The sequence below is a fragment of the Sminthopsis crassicaudata genome, chromosome 3 (genome assembly GCF_048593235.1).
Source record: "Sminthopsis crassicaudata isolate SCR6 chromosome 3, ASM4859323v1, whole genome shotgun sequence".
Classification (NCBI taxonomy): Eukaryota; Metazoa; Chordata; class Mammalia; order Dasyuromorphia; family Dasyuridae; genus Sminthopsis; species Sminthopsis crassicaudata.
The window spans coordinates 248,970,124-248,987,188 of NC_133619.1; the positions used below are offsets into that span (position 1 = coordinate 248,970,124).

General features: G+C 35.0%; 1 protein-coding gene across 1 annotated transcript in view; it reads right to left on the reverse strand.

Annotated features, from left to right (window-relative positions):
• MGAT4A (alpha-1,3-mannosyl-glycoprotein 4-beta-N-acetylglucosaminyltransferase A) overlaps window positions 1-14,025 on the reverse strand; it is a 127,373-nt gene extending 113,348 nt beyond the window's left edge. Inside the window, exon 1 of the mRNA XM_074300352.1 lies at window positions 13,857-14,025. The gene's annotated coding sequence lies outside the window, so the exon portion shown is untranslated. The remainder of the gene's footprint in view (window positions 1-13,856) is intronic.
• Between the last annotated feature and the right edge of the window lie 3,040 nt (window positions 14,026-17,065).

The following is a 17,065-nucleotide window of genomic DNA, read 5'->3' on the forward strand; positions in this document are numbered from 1 at the left end:
TTACTAGGAATTATTTTGCTCAATTAGATGCCAAAATGGATGATATATCTACAAAAATATAAATTACCCAGATTAACAGAATAAAATACTTGAATAATCCAATCTTAGAAGAAAAAAACACTTAAAACAACCCATCAATGAACTTTCTAAAAATAAGTCCCCAGGACCAGATGGATTCACAAGCAAATTCTACCAAACATTTTAAGAATAATTGATCTCAATAATAATTATAATCTCAATTATAAATTATTTTTAAAATAGGCAAAAAAGGAGTCCTGCCAAATTCCTTTTATGATACAAAACAGAGAAAAGTACATATCAATCTCCCTAAGGAATACTGATGCAAAAAATCTTAAATAAAATATTAGCAAAACGATTACAACAACTTATTACCAGAATAATACACCAAGTGTGATTTTTTTTTTTAACAAGGAATGAAGGCCTGGTTTAAAAGAAAGAAAAATATTAGCATAATTGACAATAATAACAAAACTAACAGAAATAATATGGCAATCTCAATATATGCAGAAAAAGCTTAACAAAATACAGTATCCATTCCTATTAAAAACACGAGAACATAAGAACAGAGTTTTCCTTAATATAAATAACATTTATCTAAAAATATCAGCAAGCATCATATGTAATGAGAAGCAACAAGTATTCCCAGTAACCTTAGAGGTGAAATAAAGATGCCCATTATCACCACTATTATTCAATATTGTACTAGAAATGTTGGCTTTAGCAATAAGAGAAGAAAAAGAAATAGAAGGAATTAAGAGTAGGCAGCAAGGGAATAAAATTATCATTCTCTGCAGATGATACAATGGTGTGCTATCCTAGAGAATCACTTAAAAAAACTACTAGAAAATTAAAACTTTAGCAAAATTGCAGGATGTAAAATAAACCCATATAAATCATCATCATTTCTACATGATACCAACAAAAGCCTAGCAGCAAGAGATAGAAAGAAAAATTCATATTAAAATAACTGTAGACACAATTAAAAAGTTAGAAATTTACTTGCCAAGAAAAATGCAGGAGCTCTATGAACACAATTACAAAACTTTTCACACAAATAAAGTCAGATCTAAACAATCAGAAAAATATCAATTGCTCATGAGTAGACCGAACTAATATAATAAAAATGACAATTACACCTAATCTACTTATTGAGTGTCATACCAATTAAACTGCCAAGGAATTATTCATAAAACTAGAAAATATAATAATAAAATTTATCTGGAAAAACAAAAGGTCAAGAATATCAAGGGAATTAATAAAAAAAAAAATGCAAAGGGCAATGGCTCAGCAGTACCAGACCTAAAACTCTATTATAAAGCAGCAGACAGCAAAACCATCTGGTACTAGCAAAGAAATAGGGTATATGAATCAGTGGAATAACTTTGGTACATAAAACACAATAATCAATGACTATTGTAATCTACTGTTTGATAAACTCAAAGTCTCTAACTTGTAGAATAAGAACTCATTATTTGACAAAAATTGCTGGAACCAATGGAAAATAGTATGTCAGAAATTAGCCACAGATAAACATCTCCATACCCCTTGCCAAAATAAGGTTGAAATGGATACATGATTTAGGCATAAAGTGTGATACTACACACAAATTACGATATAATAAAAATGACAATTCTACTAAATTAATTTATTCAAAAGTCATAACAATCAAACTGCCAAGAAGTTATTTTACAGATCTAGAATAAACAGTAACAAAGTTCATCTGGAAGAACAAAAAGATCAAGAATTTCAAAGGTATTAATGAAAAATAAATGCAAAGGAAGATGGCTTAGCTGTACCAGACTTAGACTCTATTATAAAGCAACAGTCAATAGCCATTTGGTACCAGCTAAGAAATAAGAGTGGTGAATCACTGAAATAGGTTAGGTTCACAAGGTACAATAATTAATGACTTTAGTAATCTAATGTTTAATAAATCCATAGACTCCAATTTATAGGATAAGAGCTTACTTTTTGATAAAAACTGCTGGGAAACTGGAAAATAGTATGGCAAAAACTAGGAGTGACCAATATCTAACCCCTATACCAAGATAAGGTCAAAATAGCTCATGATTTAGACATAAAGAATGATGCTATAAACAAATAAGGAGAACAAGGGATAATCTACTTCTCAAATCTGTGGAAAAGGGAGGAACTTATAGCCAAGGAAGAACTGGAGTACACTATAAAATGCAAAATGAGTAATTTTGATTGCATTAAACTAAAAGGGTTTTGTACAAACAAAACCAATGCAACCAAGATTAGAAGAAAAGCAGAAAGCTGGGGCAAATTTTTTATAGGCAGTATTTTTTTATATTGACTCAAATTTATAATATAAGCTATTCCCCAATTGATAAATGGTCAAAGGATAGGAACAAACAATTTCAGATGAAGAAATTAAAGCCATTTTTAGTCACATGAAAAAATGCTCTGAATCACTATTTATTAGAAGAATGCAATTTAAAGCCCTTTTCATAGTGGCAAATAATTGGAAATTGAGTGAATGCCCATCAGGTGGGGATTGGCTAAATAAATAAGTTATGGCATATGAATGTGATAGAATATTATTGTTCTATAAGAAACAACCAGCAGGATGATTTTAGAGAGGCCTGAAGAGACTTACATGACCTGATACTGAGTGAAGTGAACAGAACCAGGAGATCATTGTACACAGTAACAAGATTATGTGATGATCAATTCTGAAGGACATGGCTCTTTTCAACAATAAGGTGATTCAAGGCAATTCCAATAGACTTGTGATGAAAAGAGCTGTCTACATCCAGAGAGAGGATTATGGGAACCGAATGTAGAGCACAACATAATATTTTCACCTTTTTTTGTTGTTGTTGTTTCTGTTTATTTGCTACAGTTTTTTTTTTCCTTATGTTTAGAAAAATAGTGCATGTTGAAACATATATTGCATTATTCGTTGTCTAGGGGAGGGGAGAAAAGGGAGAAGGGAGAAAAGTTTGGAACAAACTTTTGCAAGAGTGAATTTTGAAAACTATCTTTGCACATATTTTGGGGAAAATAAAATGCTAAAAGATGTGCAAAAAAAAAGTGCAAAAAATCTTTTTGGCAACCCTTTTTGTTGGACAATGGCTGAATAAGTCATAGCATATAAATGTTATATAATACTATATCAGCAGAATAATTTCAGAAAGGCCTGGAGATACTTACATGAACTTATACTAAGTGAAGTGACCAGAACCAGGAAATCATTATATATGGCAACAACAAGATTATACAATGATCAATTCTGTTAAGAATAATACCAAAACATGGCTCTTTTCAACAATGAGACGATTCAAACCAGTTCCGATTATTCAGTAATGAAGAGAATCATCTACACACATATAGAGGACTATGGGAACTGAGTCTGGACCACAACATAGCATTTTTACTCTTTCTGTTATTGTTTGCTTGCACTTTTGTTTTCCTTCTCAGGTTTTTTTCTTTCTTTCTAGATCTGATTTTTCTTGTGCAGCAAGATAACTGTATAAATATGTATACATATATTGGATTTAACATATATTTTAACATATTTAACATGTATTGGACTACTGCCATCTATCTAGGGGAGGGGTATGGGTAAGTAAGTAGGGTAAAATTTGTAAGAGAAAGTTTTGCAAGGGTCAATGTTGAAAAGTTACCCATGCATACATTTTGTAAATAAAAAGCTATAATAAGAAAAAAATACCCAAATCTGTGGTGCATAGGGGAAGACTTTTATCCCTAAACATTTAGAGGAATAAAAGAGAGAAAGCAGATACAAGGAGTGGGACATGCAAATTTTAAAAAAAGTTTTAATCCCTAAATACCAAATTTAAAATCTTGAAAAAAATCAGATTAATAATGTTCAATAAACCTGAACTAACAAATAAAACTAGAAACTGCTTTTATGAAAGCCAATAAAAACTAATAAACCATTAGCTAATTTGTTTTAAAAGAAATTTTTAAAAATTACCAGTTTCAGAAATGAAAAAAGTGAATGCACAATTAATGAAGATGAAATTAAAGTAATTATTAGGACCTATTTTTCCAACAATGTGGCAATAAAACTGACAATCTAAATGAAATGCATAAATTTTTACAAGAATATAAACTGCCCAGATTAACAGAAGAGATATTAGAATTCTTAAATTACCCTATTATAGAAAAAATAAATAAACTGAAGAAGCTACAATTGAGCTCCCTAAAGGAAAAATCCCTACAACAAATTGATTTATAAATTAATTCTACTAAACATTTAAAGAACAATTAATTCTAATATTATATAAACTATTTGGAAAAACAGATAAAGAAGGAATCCTATCAAATTCCTTTTATAACACAAATATGGTTTTAATACTAAAAAAACAGGCACAGCAAAAAAAGAGGAAACTATAGACTAGTTTCCCTAATTAATATTAATACTAAAAATGTAAATAAAATACTAGCAAGGAGACTACAGCAATATGTCACAAAGATCATGCACTATGATCAGATTAGATTTATATCAGGAATACTGAGTTAATTCAATTAGGAAAACTATAAGCATAATTGAAAATATTAATAGCAAAACGTAACAAATAACATTTTATCAATAAATGCAGAAGTTTTTGACAAAAATATAATACCCATTCCTATTTAAAACATCATAAAGAAAAGGATAGAGCTTTTCTTAAAATGTTAACTAATATCTATCTAAAAGCAAGTATAGAGTCCATGGGATCACAAAAGAGTCAGAACAGAAGACTGAACAACTGAATGACAACAAAAACACCAAGCATTATGTAAAATAGGGATAAACTGATCCAGAGTGAAACAAAGATGTCCACTGTTATCCTTACTATTCAATATTATATTAGGGGTATGTGGGAATGTGGATGGGTGTGGATGGCTGGGTGTGTACCTATGTACACACATCCAACAAAATCCAGAAGGGAAAGAGAGAGAAATTACATTTTTAGAAAACTGCAATATAAAATACTTGTGAATATACCTGCCAAGACACATGCAGGAATTATATGAATACAATTACAAAAAACTCCTACAAATACAAATCTAAATAGCTGGTAAATTTTAATTGCTCATGGGTAGGGCAAGCCAATATAAGAAAAATGATAATACTATTTAAAAGAATTTATCTATTCAGAAATATGCTAATCAAACTACTCTATTTTTATACAAGAAAAAAATAACAAAATCCATCTGGAAAAACAAAAGGTCAGTAATTTAAAGGGAATCAATGAAAAATAAAAAGTGAAGGAAAACATTCTAGCAGTATCAGTTCTCAAACTATTGTATAAAGGAGTAATCACCAAAACAATCTGGTACAATCTGGTACTAAATAAGAAAAACTGTGGTTGGTCAATTGAATAGAATAGATATCTATTATACAAAAGTAAATGGCCATAGTACTTTAGGCATTTGATAAACTGAAACATCTAAGCTATTAAGATAAGAACTTATTACTTGACAAAAACTGCTGGGAAAAAGCAGTCTGACAGTATCTTATGCTGTAAAAATATAAGTCCAATATGAATATATGATTTAGACATAAAAGATGGCATCATAAGCAAATTGGTTGAGTATAGAAAGAATCACACATTTTTTTTCTGTAGGGATAATTCTGGGAAGATAAGGGAAGAGTTCAGAACCAAACAAGAGATAGAAGACCACAGAATTTTTATTGTATTAAGTTTAAAAGGTTTTGCACAAATAAAACCAATGTAGCCACGGTTAGAAGGAAAGAAAACTGAGAGAAAAACATTTTTTATAAGTTCTTCTAAAGTTCTCATTTCTCAAATATATACTGAACTTAGCCAAATTTATAAAAATAAGAGACATTCCCCAAAGGATATGAACACAGTTTACAGAAGAAATCAAAACTATCAATAGTCACAAGAAAAAAATGCTCTAACTCAAACAGCACTGACACATTACCTTATAACCATCAGACTAACATGACAAAAAAAATGATAAATGTTTAAGGAGATGTGGAAAAATAAGTTTATTAATGTACTGTTGGTGAAGTTACAAACTGAGTCAACCATTCTGGAAAACAATTTGCAACTATCCAAAAGACTATCAAACTGTGCATACCATTTGATCCAACAATACTACTACTAGATCTGTACTTCAAAGAGATCCAAGAAAAAGGAAAAGGACCCTTAGCACAAGTTCTTTATTGCATCAACTGGGGAATGGCTGAACAAGTTGTGGTATATGAATGTGATATTATATTAATATATTATAAGAAAATGGGGTGGGGGAAGGGACAGAGTCAGAAAAACCTAGTGACTTAGATGAACTGATGATGTAAAATGAAATGAGAACCAGGGGGAACACTGTGCAAAGTAACAGCAATATTGTAATAATGAAATGTGAAAGACTTAAGTTATTCTGATCAAGATAATGATCCAAGACAATTTCAGAGGACTCATAAATGAAAAACACTATTCACCTTCACAGAGAAGAGAACTGGTGAAGTGAGTAAAGATTGAATCATATTTTCTTCACTTATTTTTCTTTTTTCTTTTTCAACACGGCTAACATGGAAAAATGCTTTGTATGAACGGCTTCACATATATAATGGGTATTATATACTGTTTGCCTTCTTGATGAGTGGGGGGAAGGAAGGAGAGAATTTGGATGGAAAAGATTTTTTAAAATTAATACACAAAGTTTAATTAGTATGAGGGCTATAGTTTTATATACAATTATGTTTTATCTTATTTGAATGTTTAGTAGTGCTGATGGTTAAAAAAATATATAATTTTTAAAGTAGCATTTATTTCTGAAGAAGAAAAAGGAAGATTAATAATGAAAATAGCACTTCTATATTCTACACAGTTAACCATCAGTCCAAGCTATCAAATATATATTCTACCCTGAAGTAGATTATTGATGATGAAACTAGATATTACATAGGTGCTACAAAATGTACTTCATCAACGTATCAAAAATCACTCTGGTGGCACTAAATAGTTAATGCACCTCAAAAAAATAACTAAGAATTCCAGCGAGTAATTTACAAAACCAGAATAATCTGCCTGATTAAATCAACAATCTGTACGTAATAGAAAAAAAAAAAGCCTTACTTTAGTTATTCTACAAAACTGAAAGTTGTCAGAATTTTCATTTTTTTTTACTTTACAAAAATTCCTTATCAGCTATTGATTTAAAAACCAAGTGAAAGAATAATACAAAAATAATAAATGTTGTATGTTTACACTGTGCTTATGTGGTTTATACTGTGCTATATAAAATATTCCTGCATATACTATAGCAAATGTTCAGCAACACATTTTGTGTAATCGGGATTATTTTAATTTCTATAGTTAACAACTGCACACATAAGCTAGGTTCAAATTACAGTGCCACTTTAAACTTTCCAAAATGTTTAATACATTTCTATATCATTAAGTATTTAGCAAATACTATTTGATGGGGAGGATTAAAAAAAGACCTATTTCATTTTATTCCTAGTTCCAATATTGGGAAGTCTAGAATAAAAACACTAAACTCTTGCATCTTCCGTACCCTTCTTTTCTGAAGGATTAGCTATAGGTAATAAAGAGACAAGAATCTTTTACTTTATTCACATAGACATTCAATAATAACTAGAAACATTAATCTATTAAGATGTCAAGTCTTTTACCAGAAGTTGTTTGCAAAAATGTACTTTTATTACTTTCAAGTACTTATTATAAATGTTTACATAATACTAAAAAGTTAAAAAAAAATACATTTTAAAACATCAAAAGTAGACCTATTGGCTACAGGTAAACATCTCTTAGCACACAACAATTATTAGGCATAACAATTAAAGCAAATCTTTAGATTTATTAAAAAAAATCTTCTTGAGAAATTCCTCACTAAGGACCCTGAAAATTTAGGGAAAAAAACTGTATTTTAGAACTTATACTCATATAATTAGTGATGTCACATATTATCACTTACTTTAGTGAATCCATATAAATTATTCTAAGTACATTCTGTAGGTAGTGTTAATAACAGTAATAATAATAGCATTTATAAATGCTTGTAAAGTGCTTTATATAATTTTATTCTCAATGAATGTGAAGTACTATAATTAGGCCCATTTGACAGAAAAAGAAACTGAGGCACACAGGGTTAAGTGATTTGCCCAGGGTCACACAACATAGTAAGGATCTCAGGCACAATTTGAATTCAAGTCTTCAAGATTCTAAAATCCTTAAATCACCTGTACCACCTGGCAGACTTTGGTGCTATAATTAGACATTGTATACCTCTGTCTGTAGTATCTGGAAAGGTCCTAATTGCAGAGGAACAGGAGTCTAAATTGCTAAATTTCAAATAAAAAGTAAATAGACAATATAAAAGTTTAAAGAAGCATAATTTAATAAAATTGTAATTATTTATCAACATCATACATAAATGACAAATTATTATTTACTCTTAGTAATAGTAGGATAACAATGAATCTCTATCAGCAAAAAAAATAAGGGCTATTTAAATTTACTTAAGACATCTTTGTCACATTTTACCCAAAGACCAGAATCTCTAAACTGTTAGGCTATGGATTTAAAATGTCAATTAGCTATTCTTTAAGGATTCTTGTGTGTTTATTAATGTATGTGAGAACTTTTGAACATGCTATTAAATAGTAAATGATATATATACGGCTTTGAGCATTCATATAACTGTGGAAAAATACTTCAGAAATGTTTGAATAAATATCAAATAAAACTAAAGGCATAAAAATGAAATCTCCAAAGCAAATCTCTAATAATTCTACATGAGCATTTAAAAAATTCATTTCACCCTTTCAAACAAAATAAAATGTTATGATATAAAATATGATAACTTAAGAAAACAGATTAAATTGGCTTCAGGATCACAATATTAATCTTTGACTAAAGATACAAAATTTGGAATTGAACTTCGTTTTCTAGGTGTTGAATTTTCCAACATCACAAGTATAAATCAACACCTCATTTATTCAGTGACTATCAAAACTACTGTCAGATCATTTAACCCAAATAAAAAGTAAAATTTACACTTGATTACTCATTTAACATATACCTTATAAAAGATATTTTAAAACACAAAACAATGAAAATATTAGCCCTCAACAATATGACATCATCCTACATTTCTCATATCGCCCTTTTCCACTTAGGGCTCACTTCTGCCATGTACTCCCTTTTCTCCTTCAGTTATTTTGTAATAACTACCACTTATATAGTAATTTAATATTTTTAAAGTAATTCACATGTTATCTCAACAACCCTGTAACATAGATCCATTTTCAGAGAATACTGAAGCTGAAAAAGGGTGAATTACTTGTCTATGATCACAAAGCTATTAAGTGTCTAAAGCAAGATCTGAATACTAGTCTTCCTTAATTCCAAATTTACCATTTTCTATTATGTCACCACCTGCTTATAGGTTGTACTTCCCTAACTAAAAGTAGCTCCTTAGAATTTGGGGCCAATTTCTATTTCTTCTTATATTTCTACCAGTTTCTGGCACATCCATAGGCACTTAATAAAATGCTTGTTAGATTGAATTGGATCCTCCAACCACCAACCCTCAGATAACATTGTCTTTATAATTTTTTATGCCTGGAAATAGTTCTCATTTACTTTTTGCTTATTGACTTCTTACATTTATACTAGAAAGCTCAACTCAAATTGTCTTTTTGCAGCTCAAAGTTTCCAGCATTTTTTGTTGATCTCTTAGAGAACTGAGTCAGTGGGAAAACAATAATAATTCTGCAAAAGGTAGTATGAAAGAGACTAAGGCACTAGACTTTAAAGTAAAAGCCATGATAAATCCATCAGACACTCACCAGCTTTTTTTTTTTCCTTTCCTTTCCACAACCTCTACTCTAGAGATGTATACCATTACACACAAATGGGTGTATATATATATATGTATATATATATATGTAAAATTATTAAATGCATCTATTTATCAGTTCTGATGCAGAAAGCATCTTCACTTGTTTTTTATATTTAATATGGGTGGCAAAAAAAAAAAGCATTCCTTTCTTAAACTTTTTATCTCTCACAGTATAAATCACAGTAATAATTCTGAAAACAGTTAAATGTTTAATACTTGTTCACTTGAAATTTGTGCATCTTACATCTATGTTGTCTTCAAGCTACAAACTCCTAGTGGATGATTCTAGTAGATTCTGGATAACATAACAAATAAAATGGGGCAAAGCATATTTCTTAGACTTTGAGAGATAGTGTCACTTGCTCAAGATCACATAAGTAGCAAAGACAAGGTTTGGACCTAACTCCCCTGACTCCAAATCCAGTTTCTTTCCATTCAAAACACTAAATATGTGTTAGATGGGGCAGCTAGATGGGGCAGCTAGATGGTGCAGTGAATAGAGAGCCATACTAGAGTCAGGAAGATTTTTCTTCCTGAGTTCAAATCCTGCCTCAGCCACTTATTATATGTGTGACCCTGAGCAAGTCAAGTCACTCTTTTTGCCTCAGTTTCCTCATCTACAAAATGAGCTGAAGAAGGAAATGGCAAATTATTCCTAGCATCCTTGCCAAGGAAACCCCAGCTGGGGTCATAAAAAGTCAGACACAACTCAGATAACTCCAATAAGGTATATTAGATGCCAACTATATGCCAACTAAGTACTAAAGATGCCAAGGTAAAAACAAACATAAAATAGCAGAGTTCTTACCCTCAAAGAGTTTACAATCTATAGAATGAATAAAACAGGTACAAAGATAAGTAAATAATCTGAGCCAGCACTAAGAGGTTTAGAGGGGGGAGGGGAGGAAAGATCTGAAAAGGTTTCTCTTCCTCTAGACTAAAAGGTAGTAATTGAAGATGCTTCCACCCAAAAATGCAAATAGCACAGGCCACTCCCCAGCCAAGATGCTTTCACTAAAAATGCTAACAGTTACAAGCATTGGATTTAGGAGCAGTGCCAGTTCCCCTTGACTTCAGGTCACTTGGAATCCTGCAGACTACTCCACCTTAGAAGGGATCCAGGGCACCAGCTGTCCTGAGTATTAGGATACTCAACACAGTTCTATCAAAAAACAATTAGAGGAAAAACCATATACTTCATCTCTCAAGACAGACTTAACCAAAGCCTCATAAAGCTCTGTCAAACACGCAGCTTCTGTTTTCATGTACCAAGGGAACTAAAGTAGGCTATGAATCTCTGTTCTGTTTCATCTCCACATCCCTAACCCACCATGCTTTTGGAGAACAGGTGCAGACTTTTTTTTTTTTTTTTTTTTTAAGATGCTGTCTTAATTATTATGTCTGTGATCTTGTGAAACAGAATGGAACCTCCTTGAATATTGTTCGGTGGGAGTTGCTGCCCTCCTAAAATAAAAGCTCCCAAGAAACTTGATAGCTTTTCTTTAAGCAATCATCCTATACTAATATGTAATTTCTTAATGTTATCTGATTTGCTTTTAATAATAATAATAATAATAATAATAATAATAATAATAATAAAGTAGTTAATAGTTACAAAATGTTCAAGTTTGGGTTGTTGTTTTTTTTTAAATAATTAACATGGCCAACCAACATGGATATTTGTTCTACTTAATTATACAAGGATTACAAGGTTTGTTTGGTCTCATTTTGGGGAGGGAGAGAAAAAAAATACTTAACTTTAAAAAAGTTTAATTAAAAAAATTTTAATTAGTGCTAGGCATCTCTCCCACACCCACACTTTTTCTTTTTCTTTCATATAAATATTGAATTTTCAATGGTGAGAATTAAGCTAGAACCCAGGAGTTATGTCTTTTCAATTCATCATCTCATAACTTCATATAATTTGGAAAAGAAGAACACAATCTGTCCAGTCACTCCAGAAAGCAACTTGGAACTTTGCCTAAAAAGTCATTAAACTGTACATATTTTGACTTAGTCATACTACTAGTAGTCCTATAACCCAAATAAATCAAAACAAATGGAAAAAAGGATGTGTATCACTTCCTTTTGAAAAGGCAAGGAAGTGGTAATTAGGGGGTGCAAATGAATTAGGGAAATAAACAAATGAAGTCTATGAATGTAATAGATTATGGGATTGTATGAAATGATGACGTTTCAGGAAAATCTGGGAGAACTTGAATGAACTGAAGCAGAAAGAAGTGAGCAGAATTGGAAGAACAATTTATACCAAAACAACAATGTAAAAGCAAATAATAACCATCAACACGGTAAACAATCAAGATTCCAAAAAGTGGCTGATACAGCAGGATCATTCAAGACATAGAATAAGACAAATTTATTTTTTGGACAGGGCTAATTAAAAAATAATTGGTTTTGTTTGCCTGAAAAGTTGTTACAGAGATTTTGTTTTTCTTCTTTTTTCACTAAGAAAGGTAGGGAAAGAAAAAACAATGTGAAGAGTCTTTGATCCTCACCTAGAGATAAATATACTTGTCTTAAATAGCAGAAAAATCTCAAACCGAACAAGAGTAAAGGAAAGGAGAGAGAGAGAAAGGCGTGCGGATGAAAAGAAAAAGAGGGCACAGAAAGAGAGGTGGGAAATAAAGCCAGAAAGGGGAAGGATAGAAAAAAGAGGAGAGGAAAGAAGGAAAGAGGGAGAGAAGTAGGAGAGCTCACGGACAGAGAAGAGAGGAAAAAGAAAAGAGGAAAAGGAGAAGGCAGGAGACGCAGAAGTAAAGGGGGAAGGGAGGAGAAGAGAAGGGAGAGGGAAAATAGACGGGAAAAGGGGAGAGAGGAAGAGAAGGAAAAGAGGTGGAGAAGGGGAGAAGAGTAAGAAGGCAGAGGAACGAAAAAAGGAGAAAAAAAAAGGGAGGAGGACAGGAAAAGGAAAGAAGAGAAAAGGGAGCAAAACATCCTCGGAGACAGGAAAAGAGAGGGGGCGGGAAGAGGGGAAAGAGAGGAAGGAGGAGAGGGAGAAGGTAAAGAGGAGAGGGAGGGCGGAAAGAGGAAAGAATAGGGGAAAGAGTAGAAGACCAAAAGAGGAAAGGAAAAGAAGGGAGGAAAAAGAAAAGGAGAATGGCAGAGGGAGGGCAGATAGAAAGACTGAGAAAGAAAGAGAAGAACAGCGAAATAAATTGAGAGAGAGAAAGCAGAGAGACAGGAGGGGAAGGGGAAAGGGTAAGAGAGGGCAGAGACAGGACGAGAGCCGCCTGCCAACGTCGGAGTGGATGCCCACGTCGGGAGGAAAAACCCAGGGAAAGCCCGCGGGACACCGGATCTAAGCCCGGCACGAGACTACCTAAGAAAGTTCACCTGGGGGGCCTGCCTCTTCCCCCGCTCCCCGTCAGTCCGGTTCGCCGCAAGCGCCCCTCGCCCTGAGTGACCAAAGCCGGCTTGTCAGGAGTCCATCATTTCAAACGCACGAAGGGACCCGGGTCCCTCCCCCAGACGTCTCTTCCCCAGAGGGAAGGGTAACGGAGCGGCCCGTCCGCGAAGGGACCCGGGAGAGCCCTGGGGCCCGCGGTTCCCTCGCTCTGCTTAAAGCGCGGCAGCCCCGGGCCGCCGCCAGGCAAGACTGAGCAGAGAGGCGGCCGCACGGAGCCCGGGCGCAGCGGCGGCAGAGGCGGCCGCCCCGGCTCCGAGGGCTCGGCAGGAAGACCACGACCACGGCGACGAGCCTCTTCCCCGATCCCCCACGTCGCTCCCCAAGTCGGGAGGCTCGATCCCAAGCTGAGGGCTGAGAGGAACCGGGGAGGTGCCGGGGCGCGGATAACCAGCAGGTGAATCTACTGCCGCTGCCGCTGCCGCCGCCGCCGCGACCCCCTCACCCCGCTGCGAGTCCCGTCCGCTGCCTCCGCGTGCCCGTGCCACCCTAACAGCGCAGCAGCCTCTCCCCGTCCCCGCTCCAGAGTCCCGCTTACCAGCCCCAGGCACTGCGCTCCTCCAGCTGCGGCGTCCGCAGCTGTTTCAGCTCGGGCTGCGGCGGCGGAGCTGCTGCTGCTGCTGTTGCTGCTACAACCTCGGCCCACTAGGGTTTCACCACCTCCCTCACTCCCAGCACACACATCCCATCCCGCCCCACCCCGCCTCTTCTCAAGACTCCGCCTCCTCCGCTGATACACCTCCAGAGACCGCTCTCCCCCCTTCCATCCCGCCCCCTCCTCGGGACCGGCTCCCCATTGGCACGTCGGACTATACGCCTCAGACCAGTACCGAGCCCGAGACCCTCCAAACTGCCCCTGTCACTGGTCCGTCTATTTGTCACTCAGGTGTACTGTCTCGCGGGCTAGATCCTCTCGTGAGATTTCTCTCCCCTCTCCACTTTTTTTTCTTTTTTCTTTTCTTTTCTTTTCTTTTTTTTCAAACCTGTCACTGCGAGAGCTGAATCTGAGAGGATTGGTTGATGATGTGGTACTCAGCACCACCACTGGCCTGTCCTAGGGAAAAAGGAACTCACCTTGGCCACCTTCTATCCTCCATTCTCAGCATCCTTAGGCACATCTGGCTTTGATATCCCCACCCCCACAAAGTCAGAGTTGGAGATGGCTACTGAGATCATCTCATGATCCCAAACGGCTCTCCTTACAGAAGTGGAAACAGAGATGAAGTGACTTGTCTAAATAAAGACTTAGTTGCAGAATGGGAGGGTTTGAAGTGGGAATCTTAGTCTCCCCGTTCTACTCCCGTGCTCACCTCAGGGCTGGGGATTATAAATAGCCCTGAGCTGAGATCCAATGACTCATTGGTGTTCTCCGGTGGACCTGTTCCACGTTCTCTGACCTTTTGCCCTCTTTTCTCTTCTCCTTACTATCTGAAGCATCTTCTTGAAATTTTAATAAGCCACCTGGAAGACCGATGCAGCCCAGGGGCCTTTTCTACAGTGTTCCTTGATTTCAGCAAACATTGTACTTAACCAAGTTACACTTCTATACATGAATACACAAAGACACGAACAACTCCCAACCAGCCCATTGTTATTATTTTTGGCCCGAGCTAGTAGAATAAAGGTTTAAGAGTTGTCACCTTTAGAAAATCTTGTCTGTTTTATTTTCCTTTCCCCCCTTATTTATCTTAATGAGAGCTCGTTTGTTTTCTGTAGCTCAGAAAACAATCTAATAATATCTGACATTTATATAGCACTTGAAGGCTTGCAAAGAACTTTCCAAACAGCCCATTTAAGCTTTACCAGGATCTCTTGAGGTAGTTAGTGATGAGGAAAGAATAAAAAATAAGTTAGAAGAGCAAAAAACAAAAAAAGAAAATTCTGCAGAAAGAAAGGGCAGGAAATCCTAGAAGCACTGTTGATCACATAATTTAGAACACAAGGCAGAGAAAACAGAAGCAAAACTTCTTCAGGTATCTTTTTTTGTAGCAATTTTTGTTATATTTGTTTCTTTCTGAACCCCGACCTCCAGTATTGCTTTGTCTAAATGGTGAAAAAGATCCAGATTCTATTTCAAACATTTATTGAACATATATGACATATCATGAGTTTCAGAGAATATTTCTAGGATTTCCCGAATTCTCATCCATATCTTGTAATATTTCAATGTTTTTTTACATTCTAATATTACCTCAAAGCCACACTAAGATGATTCTGTTTCAGGCAGAGTCATAGCAAAAATAAAATTTCTAGTCTGATCTTCTCTTTGGGAGTCACATATATGTAAATCTAGAAATCTCTTCAGTTCTCTCTAACCCTGACCAGGGGCAAGAACACCTATAGTTGATTGTAGATTCTCTAATGACAGCAATATCAAAGAGAAAATGCTGTTCTGCTGCAAAAATACACCTAAGGGTCTTGATACTCTTACTAGGCCTAAACCATTAAAGCAGGGCTTCTCAAACTAAGGCCAGCCAGATGCAGCCCACCTGGTTATGGCAAATGGGCTGAGGGGCGGAGACAGTGTGAGTTTTTGTTTTTACTATAGTCCTGCCTCCAACAGCCTGAGGGACAATGAACTGGCCCCCTATTTTAAAAGTTTGAGGACCACTGCACTAAAGAGATCAAAAAAAGAGGAAAATTCCTGATTTGTACTAAAATATTTAAAGAACTGGAAACTTAGGGAGTCCTCATCAATTAACAAAAATATGCTGTATGAATGGAATTCAATTGTTCCATTAGAAGTGATGAAAGATAGTTTCAAAAAAATCTGGGAAGACTCATATGAACTGGTGCAGAACAAAGTGAGCCAAACCAGAACAACAATTAATACCAAAACAACAACATTGTAAAAATGAATAGTTTTAAAAGATTTAAGCACTCTTATCAACATAGAGAACAACCATAAGAACAGGAGATCCATAATAAATTCTACTTACCTTCTGACAGAGAGAATATGGACTAATCTTCAGAAAGAAAAAAAATTTTGTTTCAGATAACTCCTATACTAAACAATTTCACTTTTGCCAAATGTATCTCATTTTGCCTAATGTTCATCCCCAGAGTTTGATGGGGGATGTTTATTCAGCAGAATAAGCAACAAAAATCTCACCAACTGCATTTCATTATAAACTATAGATGTGAGACTAATACTATATAAAATCCAGCAAAAGGCTAAATTGTTGTTCTGAATTGGTTTTTTATTGCATCTGTTTGGGCTCCTTTTTCATCCATTCCCACTTACTATAACAATCTAAATCTGTTAAGGTAGATTTACCCCAAGGAAGCTATTCACACCAGATCAAGGTTACAGAGCCACATAAATGTGATTGTTTTGTTCTAACCTTAGAGAGGCTTCTCTTGAACATTATGATTGTTTTTCTGTGGTTTACTTCTCTTATCAAGGTGACACAACACTGTTGTTTTGGAAAACCCCCAACCAAAACGACAACCCAAATTCACTGGTGATGAACTCCCCACAATTCATTTTTAGAGCAGCTAGAAATGCTTTGCAGCAGCAGAATCCTCTACCCAGAGTTTTTAGGAGGCTCTGAGGTAGGCCTCATTCCTCTTAAGTGATTTAGTCAACCATTAAGCCTAGCTCACTTGCTTTATTATATTTAATGTGTACTTAATAGGCACTGAGGAATAGAAGGAAGCTCAAGATAATTGCAGAGCTTTGAATTTTCCTTCTCTGAGAATTTTGCCTTTGTGAAAGATGCTGGATCAACAATCCTGAGAGTAAAG